The sequence below is a fragment of the Grammomys surdaster genome, unplaced genomic scaffold (assembly GCF_004785775.1).
Source record: "Grammomys surdaster isolate TR1022 unplaced genomic scaffold, NIH_TR_1.0 126248, whole genome shotgun sequence".
Classification (NCBI taxonomy): domain Eukaryota; kingdom Metazoa; phylum Chordata; class Mammalia; order Rodentia; family Muridae; genus Grammomys; species Grammomys surdaster.
Window position 1 is genome coordinate 7,246,897 of NW_021621048.1, and position 8,688 is coordinate 7,255,584.

Below are 8,688 nucleotides of genomic sequence, written 5' to 3' on the forward strand. Positions count from 1 at the left end.
ATTCACCTTCTCTTCTCTATTTGCCATGCTATTCATTACTATTTGTGTCTTCCAGTTTTCATTAATTTGTAGCCTTTTGTGTTTGTGTATGTGTGTGTGTTAAAGATCTGACTTAAAAACAAAACCTTGTTTTTATGTGTAACGTTTTACTTGCCTGAAGTCTGCCATCGTGTGAACACAGTGCATGTTCTCACAGAACCAGCCTGAGTACTCTGAGTCCTGTGTCCAAAGTGTGTGGTGTCTTCAGCAATAGGACTTACCTTCAGCCCCTGAGACCTAGGGCAACAGCAGCAGACTGTATTGTTTTTGGAGGAATCTCTTGGACTACCTTGACCAAAAGCTCAATGGGATGCCTGTTATTCCGCCCTTCTTCCTCCTTCTTGTTTATTGACCTCCCTCCCCCTCTCCAATTAAAGTCCTCATGTCCATTTTCTCATTTCCCCTTCATACATAACCCCCAATTCTGCTCTCTAGGCTCCCCTTCTTATGCCCCCATCACTTTCCTGCTTTTTCAGGTTACTCCAGGTTATATGCTCATGTCTAAAGCTTTGAGCTAGGCTTCACACATAAGAGAGACCATGAGTTCTTGTCTTTCTGATTCTGTTACTCCACTCAGTATAACATCTTCTAGCTGCTTCGTTTACCTGTAAATTTCATGACTGTATTTTTCTTTACATCTAAACAGCATTCCACTGAGTACGTATATGTACCACATTTTCATTACCCACTCTTCTGCTGAAGGACAGTAAAGTTGTTTCCATTTCCTGGTGGTTGTGAATAGAGTGGTGAAGAACACGGCTGGGCAGGTAGAGTGTAGTGGGCGTATGAGTCTTGTGGGTGTTTGCCAAGGACTGGTATGGACCGGTTGTAGGACCAATTTAATTTTTTGAGCATTCTCCATACTGAGCTCTTCACACTCCATGGAGTGACTGCACTAATTTTCGGTCACACCAGCAGTGATTGAGACCCCTTTCACCACAACCTCGCCAGAGTCTGTTATCAGCTGCTTTGTCGATCTTTGCTGCTCTGACTGGGTGAGATGAAATTTCAGTTGTTTTTAACTTGCATTTCTCTAATTGCTAAATCTGATGAATGCTTTTTTTTTTGAAATATTTCCTAGCCAGTTTATTTTCTCTTTTGAGAACTCTCTGTTCAAACCCATAGTCCACTTTTAAAATTGGGTTGTTTTCTTGACTCTCTTTTTTTGAGTTCTTTATATATACATACTGAATATTAAGGTGTTGTCAGATATGTAACTGTGGATTTCTTATTCACTGGTTTGTTTCCTTAGTTGTACAGAAGCTTTTTAATTTTATGAGTTCATACTTATCAATTGTTGGTCTAAATTCCTTGGCAAGTGGAGTCTTATTCAGGAAGTTCGTTCCTGAGTCTATACCATGTAGGCTACTGCCTATGTTCTCTTACAGCAGTTTAGGTTTCAAACCGAGGTCTTTGATCCACTTGGAGTTAATTCCCATCCAGGGTGATAGATGCGGGTCTAGTTTCACTCTTCTGCATTTTGACATCCAGTTTTCCCAGCACCATTTATTAAAGATGCTGTCTTATCTCCAGTGTAAAGTTTTGGCTTCTCTGTGAAATATCAGATGGGTGTAGTTACATGTGCAATAGCTTACCTCTGTCTTAAATAAAAAAGAAAAAGGCTTTTTAGAGCTACAGTCGGATCTGCAGTGCACCTCCATCACGAATCCAACTCTACTTCCAATGACTTCGTGCTGCTCCACGAGTGGTGTGTTTGTGATGGTGATGGGGCCCTAGCTCTCAGTCATGCCATTGCTGTCACTTGTCTTACTTACACACAAACGTGTGTACTTTATGTCAGGTTAGTCGCTTCTCTATTGCTGTGATCAAAGCAACTTGTAGAAGGAATGGTTTGTTTTGTGCTTGTGGTTCCAGAGCATGAGAGTCCATGATGGTGGAGAAGAATCAAGACACGGTAGCCCAGAGCTCACACCATGAACCACAAATCCCACCTTCAGTGACACACTTCCTTCAACAAGGCCACATCTCATAAATAGCTACTCACTGGGTCCAAGTATTCAAATGCTCAAGACTTATGAAGGGTATCTCATTCAATCATATGTATATGTATTAAATGCATGTAAAATATATAAAAAATATGTTGCTTTTATCATTTTTGCTGATGTGATCCTTCATATAAATCAAGTATAACAAAATGAAGTGTTTTATTTATTTATGTTCACCTTTTCCTTCTGCAATACTTCATACAGACCGAAGATCCTGATTTACATAATTTCCTTTTCTCTGAAAAACTCCTAACATTTTTTTCAAGGGACATATCTTTCAGTTTTTCCTTATCTGAGTTCTCCTTTTCTTTTGAAGAATAATTTTGCAAAATGGGTGGTATTTTTTAAAATTTTCTTTTCTTTTTTCTCATAGTCTATTGGAGGATATAGGGAATCAGTGTAGTTACTAAATCTTTAACTTTTAAAACATCTCTCTTTACTTGGTTTTTGCGTGGTTTCTGAACAAACATCAGGCTTATTTCTAATCAGTGATGGTCAATAGATCATGTTTCTTTCTTTTTATTTATTTTTATCTCACACAATACATCCCAGCCGTATCCTCCTCTCCCTCCACAATACCCCCACTCCCACCTCCCCACTTCCATCCACTTCTCTTCTGTTTCCCTTCAGAAGAGGGCAAGCCCCTCAGGGATGTCAACTGAACATAGCATAACAAGATACAATAAGACTAGGCACAAACCCTCACATTAAGACTGGACTTGGCAGTCCAGTAGGAAGAAAAAGGTCCCAAGAGCAGGAAAAAGAGCCAGAGACACCCACCACTCCCACTGTTAGGAGTCCCACAAAATCCCTAAGCTAACCGTACGCTGAGGACCTAGCAGAGACCCCTGCAGGCTCTGTGACTACAGTTTTAGTCTCCGAGAGCTCCTATGATCCCTGCTTAGTTGATCTGTGCGCCATGGTCTTCTGGTGGCACATGACAGTAGAATTTGCTGTAGGAGGTGAAGCAGGAAGATCATAAAGTCAGGTGATCTTCTCCTCTAGAGGTAAGCCTTGGTTCCCCGCAGTGTGACAATGACAGAGCTAAACACAGCATTCCTGGCTTTTCAGGTCCTCGGCATCCTCTCAGCTTCCTGGGTGGATGGATGCTTAGGGCCCTGACATTGCTTTTGGGGAAAATTTCAGTCGTTATTATTTCAACTGTTTATTTTCTTCCTTTCTTCTTTCCCTGTTTTGAATGTTCATAGTTCTCAGATGCTTTGTTCTTTTTATCTTTAGCCTTTTCCCCAATTCCCCCCTTCCTTTTCTGCTTCAGAGGTTTCTATAGAGATAGCCTCAAGCTCAGAGGTCCTTCCACAACAATGTCCTATTCGCTAATGAAGCCCACTAAGGTCGTTCTTCATTTGTGCCTGTGTTTTTGATCCCTAACATCCTTCTCATGTTCTTCCTTAGAGCTTCCAGGTTTCTCTACCATTATATGCAGCCCCCTTTTGTCCGAGAGAGCCCTTAGCATCTTGCAGGTTTTAGTTCCTAGAATGCTAATTTCAATAGCCCAGCAGTAGTTACATCTGAGACTGGGTTTGATGTTTTCTCTGTCTCTTCCAGCTGCGCTCTTTGCCCTTTTGTGTGCTTTGCACTTTTTCTTGCCAGGCAGCTATGGTGTTGTGGGGGAAAGGAGCTGTCAGCAGACCTTCAGCACACTAAGCACACTAAGGAAAGCAGATGAGAAGCATGCTGGACGCCTATGGTCAGGTGTTAGCATTTGAGTGAATCTGTTCTCTGGATTCTGACCTTCAGATGCGCTCCTCAATGTCTCTCCGTCCTCGGTGGGATAGGATGACTAGAGTCACTTCTGGTTGAAAATTCTTCCTGCCAGTTAGGCTCCAGTGAACACCAGCAAATTAATCTCTGAAATAATTTCTCCCAAGGGCAAACCTTATCAAGAAAGATAGAACACTCTTACATTTTTAAATGTAAGTTCGGTCTTCTTGTTCTCCAGGTGGAAATAGGTGGGGTGGGTGGTGGGTGGGGGAAGGGTGCTCCCCCTTACCCCACACCTCACTGTGAGACCCTTAGAGATCTCTGGAAAGGAAAACTGAGTTAAGTACAGGGGCAATGGTTGGGTCTCTCTTGTGTTTATGGTCCCTCAAATCACCCACACTGAGCCTCCACTAGAAAAAAAAGAGAGAATTAGACAACATTATAGTATGACCCCAGCAAGTCCTGAAGCAGGTTTAATTTCTCCCGGTCTGCTTTTATATCATTCTAGGTACACACAACGAATATAGTCAGTCCTAAGGTATAAGCAAAGTAGTCAAGGAACAAATGAGGCATAAACAAAGGTCCTGAGGTCACTGTTTATAGGGACTTATCAAGATGATCAAGATACAAGGAATACATTCCTTGGCTGTGTTTTCCTGAGCTTACTTCCCTGTCCTAGCCCAATGTCAGATATTCTCTCTAAATTTCCAGAAGCAGCCCCAAGAGCTCTCCACAGTGGTCATATCAGTTGAACTGTTTCCCCTGTGAAGGGCACCTGGTGGCTTCCAGTGCTTGAATGGTACAAATGGAGGTGCTATGAACATCCACGTATAGGCTTTTGTATCTTGAGACTTCATTTCTCTGGGACAAGTGTCCAAGACTGCAATTGCTGATTCATTTGACAGTTGTGTGTTTTTCATTGTTTCTAAGTTTGGTGCTGTCAGTTTACTTTCCCCGTCGTGTCACTGTTTTTACAAATTTAACTCCCTGGAATGGGCACGAAGTGGCCTCTATTATGATTTTAATTTGCATCTCCATAGTTGCTAATGATTTTGAATGTCTTTTCAAATGCATATTTTATCTTTTTAATACCCACTTAGGTATACTTTTATTTATTTTGCCCAATTCCTTTTTGGATAATTTTTACTGTTGCGTTTGAGTGTTCCTTATAAATTATATTTTAGATGTTGGTCCTTAGCTGAATTTATGGTTTTCTGGTATTTTTCTTTCAAACTGCTGCTTATCTTCTCAGTCACAGAAAATTGTAATTTTGATGAAGTGTAATTCATCAATAGTATCTGTCTGGATTATAATCTGTGCTCTTAAGTCTAAGACTGCTTTAAAAGATCTTATAGTTTTATGATTGTATGCCTGGGGATATTCACATTTACAGACGCTGTTTAAAAAAGTATACATTTTTTTTCAAAAGAATTAAATTGTTTATTTCAAATACAAGATAATGGATAATTCACAAGCTTCATTCCCATCTGTTATTTTTATATGACACCGTTATTCAATTTTGATATTGCATAGGATGTGCCAACAACCATTTTATAACCAAATTGTGACCTTGCTTGGATGACCCTTTCCATGGTGAAACTCATCAACAGCTACAACAGTAACTGGCAGTTTAACAACACCAAGGTTTTTGAAGACAATGGCTTCTCCACCCAAGCAATCATAAATAAATTCCAAATGGAACTTGGCACCACCCCAAAGGAATTCTAACTTCACACTGTTGGGTAAGTTCACCAAGATGGCTTCAGAGTAGACTAACTTTACACAGCACATTAAAAAAAAAAAAAGACACATTTATTCAACGTCATGGGTGCAAAGGTCTACGGTGTTGGAATGTTTTATAGTTTTCACAGAACAGAAACTAAAATAACCTGTTATATAATTAGTCACAAATACAGTCTGGAGTTTTTGCCCACACACATGAGTATTATCTAAAACATGTCTTCTTTGTAGCAGCCCTGCCACCACTGTGCTTGGCCGAGTTCACAAATCTGTTGTAAGCTGTAGCTTCCCTGTCACTTCTCTGGCTCTCCTCTCCTGCTAAGCTTTGTTTTCTGGCTGTAATTAGAACCTCCTGCCACTGCCACAGCTACTGCTGCTGCTGGAACCTCCATGGCTACCTTGGTTTCATGGTTTAGCAAAGTACTGGCCTCCGCCACCACAAGGGCCAGAGCTCCTGTCTCCAAAGTTTCCTCTCTTTATTGGTCCAAAATCTGAAGCCTGATTGTTGTAATTGCCAAAATCATTGTAGCTTCCACCTCCAAAATTGCTTCCACTACCACCGCCAAAGCCACCTCTACCTCCTCTGTGGTTAAACAGCTGTCATAGCTGCCACTCCCACCATAGCCACTGCCCTGGTTTCTACCCCCCACTTTCTACCCTGCCCACCACTTTCATAGCCTTTGCTTCCTCCACCGTAACCAAGGCTGCCTCCTCCATAACCACTATCATTGCCGAATCCATTATAGCCTTCCCCACTGCCACCATATCCACCAAACTGGCTGCCATCAAAGCCAACATGACCACTAAAGTTTCCCTCCTTGACCAAAATTGTCATTGCCACCAAAACTGCCTCCACGACCACCACCAAAGTTTCTGGAACCCCTTCAACCTCTCTGGCTGGATGAAGCACTAGCTATCTCTTGCTTCGACAGAGTCTTTCTTACTTCACAGTTGTGGCCATTCACGGTATGGTGTTTCTGAATAACAATCTTATCCACAGAGTCATGGTCATTAAAGGTGACAAAAACAGAGCCCCTCTTTTTTCCAATGCCTCTGTCAGTCATAATTTCTATCACTTTGATTTTCCCATACTGCTCAAAATAATCTCGTAGGTGACGTTCTTCAGTGTCTTCTTTAACACCACCAGCAAAGATCTTTTTCACAGTTAGATGGGCACCTGGTCTCTGAGAATCTTCTCTTGACACAGTGTTCTCAGGTTCCACAACTCTTCCATCCACCTTGTGTGGTCTTGCTTTCATGGCAGCATCCACTTCGTCCACAGTGGCATGTGTGACAAACCCAAAGCCTCTGGATCTCTTGGTGTTTGACTCTCTCATTACCACACAGTCGGTTAGTGTTCCCCATTGCTCAAAATGGCTCCTCAGACTCGCATCTGTTGTTTCGAAGCTCAGCCCTCCAATGAGCTTCCGCAGCTGTTCTGGCTCCTTGGGAGACTCTGACTTAGACATGACGGCAGGGTATGCAAGCCTTCAGTGATTCTTCCTCTGCAGTGTCAAAGAGCAGAAAGGAATAAGATAACAAACATGCCTGGTACATTTTTTGTACATTGATTATATTTTGCATTTTCATAAAAATTACATATTTTCAGACACTTTTTCAAACTTTTGGTTAGTGTGTACAGAGACATAGGGTTCATTATGTATCATCTCTATTTCATGTTCTATTCTCACCCATCTCCTGTCTCCTATCCTTTGTCTCTCCCAAAGTATTTATCTCTTCTGTTTTCATCACACACACACATATATGCATACATACATACACACACACATGCATATACACATGTGCACACCACACACATGCATGTGTGTATATACATATAAACATATGTGCACACATAATATTCACAAGAATACATGTACACACCACACACACACACACACATATATATAAACATATGTACATACATACACACATACATACACATACATTTCATTATCTTCTCTTGTTCCTTCCCCTTCCTTTAGAATGCCCCCTCTTATAGCCCCACTTGTATTTTCATTATCTGTCTGTCTGTCTGTCTGTCTGTCTGTCTATCATCTATCTAAATTTAAATTAGATTCTGATTATGGCAGAAAACATATTTGTGTTTCTGAATCTGGCTTATTTTGCTAACATGATAATCTCAAGTCCCATCCATTTGTGTGAATTCCATAATTGCATTCCTTTTACAGGTGAACAAAATGTCATTGTGTGCTGTGTTATCTTTTCTTTGTCCATTCATCTTTAGATGGCCATCTAGGCAGATTCCAGGTCTCAGTTGTGAATAGTGAGACACTGAGCATGGACATGGGAGTGTCTCTGTGGTCTGTGGACTCAGATATTTTGGGACATATACCCAGAAGTGGTATAACTGGGTCTAATGGGCGTTCTGTATTTATCTTCAGTTTTTTGAGAACACTCTTTTCTATGGTGGCTACACATATACTTTACCAGCCGTATTCAAGGGCCCCTCTTTCTTCACATTCTCACCAGCATTTTGCTATTTATTTTCTTGATAATAGCCATTCTGACTAATTCTGACCAGAGTGAGACAGCTCTACAAGTAGTTTTCATTTCTGTTTCCATGATAAGAGCTGAACGACTTCCCCAAATACTGTTGGTCATTCTTTTTAGTTTTTCAAGAACTTTCTATTCAACTTAGTAGCCTATTTATTGAATAGATAGCTTGCTTCTTTGGTGTTTAATTTTTGGAATTCTGTATTGATTCTGAATATCAATTCCCTGTTAGATGAATAGCTGGCAATATTTTCTCCAGTTCTGTAGGCGGTCTCTCCACTCTGCTACTTGTTTTCTTGGCTACACAGATGCATTTCAAGTGTCTGCAATTTCACTTGTCAGTTGTGGGGATTGTGTGCTAGGCTATTGGGGTTCTTTTTTTGGAAAGCACACCCCTCCAATGCCTTTATCCTGAGATATTTTCCTCTAGCTATTTCAGGCCTTCTCTGAGATCATGATGTTACATCAATTAGGAACTGATATCTGTGTGGGGTGAGAGATATAGACTAGTTTCTTTCTTTTTCCTGTGGATAATAAGCTTTTTCCAGCACTGTTGATGGAAGAGACAAGTATTTCCTCCAATGCCTCTTTTCTCTTTCCCTTAAAAAATATGATTAGGTGTCTTAGTTGTATGGTTTATTGGTGGGTCTTCTGTCTTGTTCCA

The 8,688-nt window shown here is 40.9% G+C and overlaps 1 pseudogene; it reads right to left on the reverse strand.

Annotated features, from left to right (window-relative positions):
• Nucleotides 1–5,849: 5,849 nt before the first annotated feature.
• On the reverse strand, nucleotides 5,850–6,976 carry LOC114613629 (annotated as a pseudogene).
• Nucleotides 6,977–8,688: the final 1,712 nt, after the last annotated feature.